This window comes from Pseudonaja textilis, chromosome Z, assembly GCF_049901715.1.
Source record: "Pseudonaja textilis isolate UNSWEBS1 chromosome Z, rPseTex1.2, whole genome shotgun sequence".
NCBI lineage: Eukaryota > Metazoa > Chordata > Lepidosauria > Squamata > Elapidae > Pseudonaja > Pseudonaja textilis.
The window spans coordinates 92425725-92438874 of NC_142008.1; the positions used below are offsets into that span (position 1 = coordinate 92425725).

The following is a 13150-nucleotide window of genomic DNA, read 5'->3' on the forward strand; positions in this document are numbered from 1 at the left end:
CTTCTGGCATGAACATTACATCCCACAGAGACAATATAAAATCATTTTCAGAACTACTTTGCTTACAGGCAAAGGAGTTGTTGGAGGAAATACAGTACTTACTGTAATTATAAAATGAATAGCAATTCTAGACCGTGTTTTTGCTTTAAATCTATCCTATAGATCCACCTTTGAGATGGCTGAAATCCAAGAGGTCTATGGTTTTTCTTTTCTGGTGGAAGTAATATATAACACCGCAGGGTGACCTATTAAAATCGTGTGATTTAACCTGCACGAGCGTTTCAGTGACGGGCAAAAGCCTTTCCAAGTTAAATAAAAATAAAAATAAAAAACCCGCGTCCTGCTTGCTTGGAAAATAGGTCGCAGAACGGTTTCATCAGCTTTTCCTTTATTGATTTCCAACGCCAATTTGTGGCAGTAAACTTTGTACTCTCCTCCCGGCGCATCCCTCTTCTTTTTCCCAAGTGACCTTTGCTATGGAAAAAAAAAGTTCCAAACAAACCCGTAGCAGGGTCATTACCTGCTTTGTGGAGGCTGTGCGAAAGCCAAGACTGGCGTAGAAGGGTATTAGGACCCAGTGGGAACGGGGTTTCTCTTGCCGCTTAGCAGACAGTCCATACCCTTAGCGAGACAGGGGAAATCCTGTTTTCCACCAAGAAGGGCTTCCCCGAGGATCTGAAGAGTCCAGGCTCCCCTGGCAGCCCCCATCTTATACCAGGTAAGCAGCCTATCGTCTCACTCTCTCTTCCTCTGTCTGCTCACCGTAGACCATACTTACAAGGATTTTACACTGGATAGAAAGAGAACGCCTCGTCGCTTTTCGTTTTATAAGATCCTTCCCCCACCCCCGTCTGATCTTCTCTTCCACCCCCTTAAGGGGTTTCCAGCTAGCTGATGCTCCTACCGACGTAAGCGCCGCTGCCCACCAGAAAGTTGTGCGTGGGAAGGGGATGGTTGCGATTGTGGGTTCCACGGCTTTGTAACGCTAGTAAAATCTCTCTGTAAGATTCTTAGCCCTCCCCATTTATCAGGGAATGTCAGCCCTGAGGTGGCTTGCAAAGTTGGGACGGGCTTGGCATACTGTCGGATCAACTTTACGTGGGTTTGTCCCCCCACCCCTCTGATTTCCAGTAGCTAATACAGAGGGCAAAAACAAAACAAAACAAAAATCATGCTGGGGATAGGTTAGCATCGTTGAATCTAATGGGCTCCGGCAGCGGAGGTCAGAGTTTAATGAAGAACAACTTGGGACCAGCAACTGTAAGCTGAATCTCAATACTGTAATGGGATAATTGTATAAATGTCTCTTCTGTATTCATTGAGGAACAGCAGGCTTCTCATTTGTTTTTCTAAATAGTTTAAAGCGATTACTTCCATTTTATGGATGCAGTAATTCAAGGCAAGGCAACACATGGAATTGATTGTATGGGACAGGGTATCCTCACCCAGGTCTTTTTAGGCCTATGCAACTCCGGGATATTTCTGGGTCAAGACTGGATTCAAAGTTTTGTTCTAGAAAAAGATTGTTGGTGCTACTTTGCTTATTTGCCACCATTCTTTAAAGGTCTTTTGCAAGACAGCACATCTAAATGATTCTGAACAAATTGCATAAAATAATTTATCTGGATAATGGTTAGGTGTTTTTTTTTTTTTAGGAAAATAGCTGGATGAATGATGTATGTAGAAAGTGGGAACTATATTTCACTCTCAATTCTCACGCTATTTCTTCAAATCACTAAGGATGTGCTTCCAAAATTGGCAACATCTACTTCCTAGGTATGCTGTTCTTAGACAATCTCAAAGACTTATATTAGTTCCAAACAGGAATAAAGGTAGATTTCTTCCGTTGATAGGTGAGAAATCAAGACTAGTCTCAATGGAAGTAAAGATCTTCCTTGCTTGTTTTGTGGAAAAAACATGTGGCTTCATTTGACAATTTTTTATTTTCTCCAGAATTTGTTCCATAGGTCAGCTTCTTCTAACTACTTTTTTTTTTAGATGGGGGTGGGGCTATAGCTCTCATCAATGGTCCATGTTCATTCAAGGTGATGGGAGTCATCATCTAATCTCATTGGTGGTTATCAGGGTAGAAACAAGATACAGGATTCCCTCCTCTCAAATTAATATGAATAACTAAATGCATCTGTACCTTAAAATACATTTGATGAAGTCTATTAAAAGAATGGAGTCAGACATTTGTAATGGTGAAATAGAATTAGTGAAAAACTTCAAACCAATAGCTGCAGTAGTGCAAATACAGTTTTAAAATTAGGTTCTGATCATAGAGGATGTGAGATTTGGGAAATAATCGCTAGGAAGAACTTTGCCTGAATTATACCATGATTAAATGCAGAACAATTTGGAAGACCTATTTTGGCTGAAGATAATGGGAGGCTATCACTGCACCTCAAGAGTAACATGCTAACTGACTGCAATATTTTCTGTTACTCTTGCCTAGATAGAGGAGAATCATTGCTCGATGCAAATCTTTACCAATTGTTTTGCTTTGCTAGAGGAAAAACAGAGTGTGTTGGTAGTCACTGGGTTATTTATTGAACTAAATCTTTTACCTCCATGTAGAAAGGTTGTTTTTCTGAATTTTGTGGGATTCTTGCTTTACAACTACTTGGTTTTTGCAAAGGAGAAAGAGCAGAATTGAAAGAAATGCTTGTTTTTTTAATGTTAGTGGAAGAGAAACATCAACTTGTCTGGTGATTTTATTTAAGAAAGGTTTCCTTTTTTACATTAATATCTGTTCTCATAGGGCACAGTTGGCTAATCTGAAAACTTAAGGGCTTTGTCAACCTCTCCTCTTCCATAACCTCTCCTCTTCCTACCTTTATTTGCCAGTAGCATCATTTAGATGAATATCTGCACATATGGCACCTCTATTTCATTCTTTCTAGTGTGGAAGGAGTAGGATATCTGAGGCTTTTAGCATTGTTGCAGGGGTGCCTTAACTCTCTATCAAGGCAAGGAATAAGCAACCAAGGATGGCTGACTGCCAGATTGAAAATAGTGCATCCTTGTCAGGTGGAAACTGGGCAGTTAAATTTGCTGGAAAAGCTGAGATTGAGTGAAAAGTGGCTTTGTGTTCCCTAATTGATCAAAGATGTAATTGTTAAAGCTTGAGCTTAAACACTGCACCAGGTTTCAGCATGGAGGCCCATGATGCCTCAAACTTTGATTTCCTCTTAAGGCTTGAGATGAACAAACTGGAAAAGTTTACTTCTTCAATCCATCAGTTTGTGGGATTGCTGCATGCCTAGATGTTTTTGACTTAGTTTTAAAAAGTTATTTTTTTTTCATATGGAATGATGCTTCTATGAGATCTGTTTTGATGAAACTATAGCTGTTGCATGGAAACTATATTTTTTGGTTGTCTTGAATGTCTTTTTTTTTTAAAGTAAATGGCACACTGATAATGAACATGCTTAATACAGTTTTCTACATCAGTTAAAGATTTAATGATTTTATCTGCATAAAATGCTAAGCTTGGATATCTTTAATCTTGGTCAGGTTTTTTTATGTTTAATATATATGAATCAGTATCATTTGATTAATTTACAATTCAATGCAATTCAATTCAAATATGCTGACTGTAAATGTATTAAATGCAACTTATACAATTATAGCCTGAGATTAAAGATTTCTGTTTGATGGGAGGGCAGATGCTGTAGATGTGCAGGAAAAAAACTTTCATTGTATTTTTATTATATGTATAGCAACTGTGATATAGGGAGAGGGGAAAGAAAAGCTTACAGTGGTTTGAGAAATGTACTTTGTGCTTCCTACATGTATTTTGAAGCAGAAAACTGACTGCCGTCACACCAAAAGGTGTTCAAAAGGCATTGTGTTCAAAAACTGTATGATGTCTATGGTGGCTCATTCCCACATTAGGTCGCTGACTGTGCTAGTATTAAGTGATAACTTGGAATTTATCTTGAAGATGGGTGTAAGTTCAGGGTGTAGCTGATTAGAAGGGGTTTTTTTAAGGCATCCTTTCAATAACCAAATGTCTCCTATCTTCTACATTCTCAGTTGGTAGAGAGATGGATGAATATATACGTATGTGTATTAAAATGACAGAAAACAGTGTGAAAGCATTTCAAGTTCTTCAGAACTTCTCATCCAGATCTAACAATGTCTTGTAACAGAGTTATAACCTTTTTCTTCAGGGCAAAAGCAACTTTGTTTATATTTCAATTAAACTAGCTCTGATTATGGCTGCTTTCTAGTTGTTTAATAATTTTCCTATTATATCTCATTAACATCTTGTAGAGCAGGTCAGGGGTGGGATTCAAATTTCTTAACCGGTTCTATGGGTGTGGCCTAATTTGTGGATGTGGCTTGGTGGTCATGTGACTGGCTGGGCGTGGCTTGCTGACTTGGTGTGACTTGGTGGTCATGTGACTGGCTGGGCATGGCTTGTGTGTAAATATTATAAATATTTATGTCAATATTGATTTTTTTATAAAAAAGCAACTTTTACCCAAAATCAGGCAAAGCAGGCAGGCAGATTGGATTGCTCACAGAATCACAGATTCATTCAGAGATCTATCTTTCTGCCATCAGCTACCTGAGTCTGTCACATAAAATTTGCTTGCAAGCAAACTCATAAAATTTGTTAGCAAGCAAACTCACAAAATTAACTCACAACACAATATGTACGTAAATATTGATTTTTTTTTATAAAAAAGAGCAACTTTTACCCAAAATCAGGCAAAGCAGGCAGGCAGATTGAGTTGCTCACAGAATCACAGATTCACTTAGAGATCTATCTATCTGCAGTTGGCTATCTAAGTCTGCACTGAAAAGCTTCAGTCCTAAGGAAGGTTCAGCTCCCCTTTTAGATTAGCTAGAAAGCAAGAAATCCAAGGATTTCCTGCTTTCTAGCTAATCTAAATCTCCTGGCAGAGCAGAACAGCTAATGGTTGAGGGGAGGGGGGGAAGAAAAAATAACAACTTACCAAACCAGGCAAGTTGGATGGCTCACATGCCAAGTAAGGAGTGAGTTGGCGGGGAGGGGAAGGGCCAGCCAGTGGAGCGATTTGCTGATTCTCTGAACTGGGGACAATCGTGTGTGCAGCATTTGCAAGAAATCATCAGCTGTGCTGCCTGGACAGCTGACAAGCACTGCGCTCTGATGCGCATTTGAAAATTCTCTTGTTTCCTGCTTTTTCAACCTCAGCTGTGCTGCCCAAAGCAGCTGAGGTGGGTAAAGGAGGGAATAAAGGACAGCCTAGAGCCCGGGCAGATAGATGGGCCAAATATCGAACCAGGTCGGTGTCAGCTGCTCTTCGCAGCTACAGATTCTATAGAACCAGGCCGAACTGGGCAGAATGTGGAATTTTCCCTAGGTGCTAGCATTTCCATTCCATGGAAGGTCAAAACTCTTGGACATTTTGGGAGAACAAGTGGAGGAGGAGGAGGGAATGGATGGCTTGTCCATTCTCTTCCTCCTCACTGCTTCTGGGTCTCTGTAGTTTCAATTGACCAACTGAATCTTTGCGCGTGAATTAATCAGATCTGACAGCTGAAAGACACTTTGTTGGCTTTTAAGGACAGAAATTGGCAGCAGGAAGGGTGGAAGAGGCCATCTGAAAAAATGAGAAATACATGGAGTACAGATTGATCACTTGCTGTCCATTTGATTATAAACTGCAAAAACGTCACAGTCATTCTAGAATAGTCTTCTCCAACTGGTGCCCTCCCGGTGTGATGTATTTTAATTCTTATAATTCTCACTCAAGGATTTATACAAGACATCTAGTCCACCTGAGAAGTCATTAGATTGGAAAAAGTTCCAGATGATGCAGTATTGCAAGCTAACTCTACCCACAGCTTGGAGCTCAATCTTGACAGGGCTCAAGGTTGACTCAGCCTTCCAAGCTGGATAAAATGAGGACCCGGGTTATTGGGGACAAAATGCTCATGTTGTAAACTGTCCAGAGAATACTGTAAATATAAGTCTTAAGTGCTATTGCTATATCTTATCTCTGATAGCAAGCCATGTTGGCTGGCATAATGGGATGTATTTCAACAACTTTTGGAGATAAAAGATGATTTGTCAAATAAGTCAGAGGTAGTATTCAGCAGGATCTGACCAGTTCTGGAGAACCGGTAGCAGAAATTTTGAGTAGTTCAGAGAACCCGCAAATTCCACCACTCACAGGAGATTTTACAGTATCCTTCCCCTGCCACACCCACCAAGCCACGCCCACAGAACCGGTAGTAAAAAAAATCGAATCCCACCACTGAAATAAGTGTATTCTGACACTCAAGTGCAAAAATTTGTGGAAACGTATTACAAAGAAAGGGTTTCAGTGTGGAAAATGTTCCATGTTAACATAAGGAACTGAGCAGCTGTAGTGAAACCTTCTTAATTTATTTGTGTTCACTGAAGAAAAAAATGTTTTTGATTATAGTGAGGGTACTCTATCTTGAATGCCAAATCTGACTCAGCCACCTCATCGGGCCACCTTATTGGGTCACCTCAACCACCTCTGACTTTCTAGATGGTGCAAGCCCATTTTCTTCTCAGCTTCTAGTGTCTGTGTCCATATCTGTGCATCCCAAAAGGAAGACACACTACAAAGCTATAAATCCAGATCTGATTTTGTGCCACCACCATTAGCTTTGCTCCCCTTGATGTTTTTCTTCTTCTCTTAACTGGAAAATTATTCCCTTGTCTCCTGATTTTATTCTCGATGCCAAAAAAGAAGAGTTGAGACTTCCAGAGATTCCTTGGTTATGGTTTGTCCTCTTTGAATTAGAGAGAAAATGGAATTTTCCTTTTGCACATTGTAATTATTACTGAATCTTAACTGAATGTCTATGTTATTCACCTCTGCTGTCCCCACATGTTATCAACATGTGTTGGGGTGTATATCCTATTATCTAACTGGACCAATAGGTGAACTCATCTAGAAAATGTTAACTATTAGAGCTCATTTTCCTCCAGGCCTCACATGGGTGGGGGTGGGGGTTGACCAAATACAATGCTAAATTCAAACATAATCTAATACAAGGATGTCAAACTCACGGCGGCGTCACATGACATATTGAGACTTTTTTCACCTTTGCTAAACCAGGCATGGGTGTGACTAGCATCCGGCCTGTGGACTGACAGCCCTGATCTAGTAGGAACCATCATAAGCACTTGTGGTCACTGGTGTTTTTAAGGAAAAGGAGGAATAACTAGTTTAGTTTAGTTTACTTTATTGTCATTGCACATCGTACAACAAAATCAAACACCATCTTCAGTGCACATCATGACCATGAAAATAAACACAGACACACATCCTTCACACTCCACTCATTGAATTGAAAATCCCCGACAACGCACCAACACCCGACTATACAGTAGAACTCAAAAGAGCTACTGCCCCGGGATAGAAACTGTTTTTCAGCCTATTTGTCCTTGTTTTTATTATTCTAGTTCCTTTTCTCTTGATACATATACAAAGATTTCTCAGTGGTCTGGTGCAATTGAAAATATTAATGTAACATGTTAAATATTAAAATGTTATTCTAGTTGGGGTCTACATTCTTACCCCCTTTTAGGATAGTTCTCAGCCCTGAGGAACTTGCAGTTTGAAAGCCAAAATTATTTCTTATCATTCTAGAGGAGATGACATGGAATAATGATTTTAAATTATAAGAAAGCAAATTCTGTTTGAAGATTAAGAAAAGAGTCTCCAAAAAACAATTTGGTTGGAATTCAGGAAAAAATTGTCCTGCAATCTACAACTCCTACACTGAAAAAAACATATGGACTACTCTACTCAACCAGGGTAAAGCAATAGACACAACTTATATAGACTTCTACAAAGTCTTTGATTCAGTGGTACACAACAAACTACTGTTAAAACTAAACTCTTACAGCGTTTCCGGATCCCTTCATAAATGGATTACTGCGTTGCTGTCAAACAGGCAACAAATAGTAAAAATAGGGAGCACCTTATCAAACCCTACAGTTAACAGTGGTGTTCCCCAAGGCAGCGTTCTAGGACCCACTCTCTTTATACTCTACATACATGACCTTTGCGATCACCTTCTAAGCAACTGTGTCCTCTTCACGGATAACATAACACTATTCAACACCACTGACAATGTTACTGTCCTTCAAAGTGACCTTGATTATGTGCCTGAATAGTCAAACAATTGGCAACTCCAAATCTCGACTAACAAATGCTCTGTCATACACACTGGTAAAAACAAAACAAAAAAACAGTACACCAAATACAAGCTAGGCGGATATCACCTCATTGACGACTCTCACTCTGTCAAGGACCTTGGAGTACTCATATCAAGTGACCTAAGCACCAGAGCTCACTGTAACAGCATTGCCAAAAAGGCATTAAGAGTTGTAAATCTAATCTTATGAAGCTTCTCCTCCGGAAATATTGAATTGCTAATTAGGGCATACAAAACATTTGCTAGACCAATACTCAAATACAGCTCACCTATCTGGAATCCGCAGTATTTCACGAGAAGAATACTACACTCCTCTGTTCGCAACAGAATACCCTATATCACCAGGATTGAATTTTTGGGCTTGAACAACCTTGAACTACACTGCCTATGGTCGGATTTAAGCCTAGTACACAAAATTATCTGTTACAATGTCCTACCAGTCAATGACTACTTCAGCTTCAACCACAACAATACAAGAGCACACAACAGATACAAACTCAATGTAAACTGCTCCAAACTTGATTGCAGAAAGGATGACTTCAGCAACAGAATGGTCAGTGCCTGGAATGCACTACCTGACTCTTGTTACATCCTCTAATCCCCACTCCTTTAACCTTAAACTATCCACTATTGACATCACCCCATTCCTAAGAGGTCTATAAGAGGCGTGCATAAGTGCACAATTTTGCCTACTGTGCCTGTCCTATTGTCCCCATTTATTTGTACCTATTTCCTGTATTCTTACTCATGTTTATACTTATACCTATTATCTTGTAAGCAATTGACAAACAAATAAAAAAACCTTTCCCAATAGAAGAGTGGATCAGCAATGAACCAATTATTTAAAGAGATTGTGTGTTCCTCTTTGTCTTAGTATATGCAAGTAGAAGCTGTAAGTTAACTCCCATGCTTTAATTTTGATTCTTGCATTGAATCAGGGTATATACAGTATTTGACTCAAAGTCTGAATGATCTTTTCCAACTCTCCTATGATTTTTTGAAGGGGAAGGGCAGGTGAGACAGGTTATAGGCAATCAAATGCAAACACTTTATGGAAGACATTGTGAAGAAAAGGAGTGTTGGGGTGTCATAGTACAGAGAGAGTTCTGGAAACATGAGGACTGTTAGATATATATTCTGAAATGTCAATTGATTATTATTATAATACAGGTGAAACTCAGAAAATTAGAATACTGTGCAAAAGTTCATTTATTTCAGTAATGCAACTTAAAAGGTGAAACTAATATATGAGATAGACTCATTACATGCAAAGCAAGATAGTTCAAGCCATGATGTGTCATAATTGAGATGATTATGGCTTACAGCTCATGAAAACCCCAAATCCACAATCTCAGAAAATTAGAATATTGGGAAAAGGTTCAATATTCTAGGCTCAAAGTGTCCCACTCTAATCAGCTAATTAAGCCATAACACCTGCAAAGGGTTCCTGAGCCTTTAAATGGTCTCTCAGTCTGGTTCAGTAGGAATCATAATCATGGGAAAGACTGCTGACATGACAGTTGTGCAGAAAACCATCATTGACACCCTCTATAAGGAGGGACAGCCTCAAGAAGTAATTGCAAAAGAAGACACGGGCTTCAAATGTATTCCTCTTGTCAAGCCACTCCTGAACAACAAACAATGTCAGAAGCATCTTACCTGGACTAAAGAAAAACAGAACTGGCCTGTTGCTCAGTGGTCCAAAGTCCCCTTTTCTGATGAGAGCAACTTTTGCATCTCATTTGGAAACCAAGGACCCAGAGTCTGGAGGAACAATGGAGAGGCACACACTGGAAGATGCTTGAAGTCCAGTGTGAAGTTTCCACAGTCTGTTGATTTGGGGAGCCATGTGATCTGCTGGTGTTGGTCCACTGTGCTTCATTAAGTCCAGGGTCAACACAGCCGTCTACCAGGAGATTTTGGAGCATTTCATGCTTCCTTCCACAGATGAGCTTTATGAGGATGCTGACTTCATTTTCCAGCAGGACTTGCCACCTGACCACACTGCCAAAAGCATCAAAACCTGGTTCATTGACCGTGGGATTACTTTGCTTGATTGGCCAGCAAACTCACCTGACCTGAACCCCATAGAGAATCTATGGGGCATTGCCAAGGGAAAGATGAGAGACATGAGACCGAACAATGGAGAAGAGCTGAAGGCCGCTATTGAAGCATCCTGGTCTTCCATAACACCTCAGCAGTGCCACAGGCTGATAGCTTCCATGCCACACCGCATTGAGGCAGTAACTGCTGCAAAAGGAGCCCAAACCAAGTACTGAGTATATATGCATACTTATACTTTTCAGAGGTCTGATATTGTTCTATATACAATCCTTGTTTTAATATTCTAATTTTCTGAGATTGTGGATTTGGGGTTTTCATGAGCTGTAATCCATAATCATCACAATTATGACACATCACGGCTTGAACTATCTTGCTCTGCATGTAATGAGTCTATCTCATATATCAGTTTCACCTTTTAAGTTGCATTACTGAAATAAATGAACTTTTGCACAATATTCTAATTTTTCAAGTTTCACCTGTTTGCCTACCCAGCATGCATTTTGAGAAAAAGCTGCACAGAAGCTACTGCTCTTTGCTTGATGTTCTGTGTTTGCAATGTCAGGATGAGAGAAAGTACGTGTGCTGACACTTGCAGAAATGGGCAATGTGAAAAGGATTCTAAATTGTTGACTACTGAAATGTTGGCTGGACTTTGACTTGGGAGGAATTGTTTCCTAGCAGTAATTTTTTAGAAATTACTTTTAATTTCACAGAGGGCATCGGTGAAGAAGTAGGAGCATGAAGAAGGCGAAAAAGGTTGCTGTGATAAGGCCAAATAGCCACTGGGTGGCGGTCTTGCTAAGAGTAAGAGAGAACTGTTTTAATGTAGGGACTCTGACTGGGCTTATGTATCAGACACACACTAATACCGTTGGATTTTAAAGTAGATCCATGGATTATCCCCTCAGTTCCCCCATTTTTTAAAAAGAGGAACATTAGCCAGATGTATTCCCATGGTCATAACAGTATTTGATTTTTCTGTTTGTTTTTGTTGTTTTTCTGCTTCATCTATGACTGCCTAGAACAATGAAAAACTGCAATTTGCTGGGTTTCAATAAATGTAGTTCACCGTAGATTTTGGATACAACTCTTTGGAAGCGTTCCCACACTACGTTAGTCTCAGCTAAAATAGAGTTGAGGTAGTAAATCCAGTCAGTGTCTCCAAAAGTTGTACCCCTGGACATTACATTAGGCTATAATATGATTTATTTGTTTGGACATAGAAGGTTATCTGAACCCAGCAACTGTGCTTTGTTGATCTGTTTAGTGTGTTGCATGGACTCAGGCTTTGTGTCTCGTCAGTGTTCCTTCAATTGCAATGTTGGCTTTCACTGTGTAGTCACAGCCTCCTCAGGTCATGCTGGACTCAAACTTGGGCCCAGCTTTTCTGGCCCTGCGCCCCAGCACTCGCCCCTCCTTTCCCGCCAGCTAGCCTCTCTGTCTTGCTGACCTTTCTCCAACTTGGCAGCGAGTGAAAGTTGTGGCTTGGAGCCTGATTGGGAGGAAAACTTGGGGAGGGGGAGAATTCCCAGCCCAGAGTTAACTAGTTGCTATCCATAAGTCCCTTTTCGGAGCATCTTGAAAATCAGCAAAACCTTGCTTTCTAGGAATGGGGGGCGGGTAGGATTCTTCTGCCACCTATCAAAACTCATTAGAGGACACAAGAACCTTGCTAGCTCTATGAACATTTTGTTGTTCACCCATTTACACCTTTGTCTTATTCCAGAAATGCAAGCTTTCATTCCAAGTGAGGGGACTAGTTTCCAGAAGTTTCCAGAAGTTTCACACTGAGATTCCTTGCTTAGGTGCTGTGCCTCATAATCCTGACATTCCAATTCTCAGAAACTATTTTAGCAATGCCATGTTAATTGTACTTTTGTCCTCAATATTTCAGATAAACTGTTTCTCAAATGACATTTGTACTTAAAGCTCCCCTGCTGCTATTCTAAAGAGTAGCAAAATGGTGGCTCTTTTATTCCTTGTTGCCTCTAATCCCCCCCCCCCACCGAAGCTACAGAGAGAACCCAGAAGTTCTTGCTCTTCAGTGTCTCATAGGCTGAGCTATGTTCAGCCTACTCTAAGCGGATAACATCCCCCTAGTGGCTATTAATAATACACAGTCCCCAATATGTGTGCATTACGTGCTTGACAGACTAAGAGGTGAGCAAGGAGGAAAGGAAATACATGCCAGGTTCAGATCAGGATTCTGGCCTCCTCAGGGAGTGGGTTGTGTGCCAACTGCTTGGCACATCCCACCATTCCCTTTTGCTGCTATTGAGGCTGGCTTCGCCCTGGGGAATCCCTGCACAAAACCTAATCAACCAGAAGGGAGATTATGAGCAAAAACTGAAGGAGAAGACACATAATATATATGCTATTTTTTTCTCAACATTTACTTTGGTAAGTCTAGAGTTTCTGCCATCATTTGGGGTAACAACAGATCTGGATGAAGAGGCAGCTGAACTGGAGGTCCCACTCAAATATACAGTTATTGTGGAAGGATTGATTTGGAAGTGGTCAGCATTAACAATGCTGGTAAAAGCAAGGCTGGTCCTAAGTGAGCTGAGGAAAGGAGTGACCTCAGCTATGTATATAATCCTCTGAGCTAGTGTGTTAGCCTTCTTTGGAGGACAAGGTATCCTGTCACCAGTATTAAAGTTGAGCTAATAACTAGTCAGATTATGCTGTGTAGTGAGACACCACCATGAATATGGAAAAGGATGGGGACCAAAGCTGAAATCTGGAAAAGGAGGTGCTAAATTGGGGGGGAGGTGATGTCCTTCTGAGAAGCCCTACAATTGACACTCTACTTTCGAAGAAGAAATCCTAGTGATTGTGTTGCCATACATTAGAGGTGTCGAACTTGTTTTCATTGAGGGCTGTATCA

General features: G+C 40.4%; 1 protein-coding gene across 1 annotated transcript in view; it reads left to right on the forward strand.

Moving 5' to 3' along the window:
- The first annotated feature begins 570 nt into the window (after positions 1–570).
- Positions 571–13150, forward strand: part of RARA (retinoic acid receptor alpha) — a 217979-nt gene continuing 205399 nt past the window's right edge. Inside the window, exon 1 of the mRNA XM_087916889.1 lies at positions 571–718. The gene's annotated coding sequence lies outside the window, so the exon portion shown is untranslated. The remainder of the gene's footprint in view (positions 719–13150) is intronic.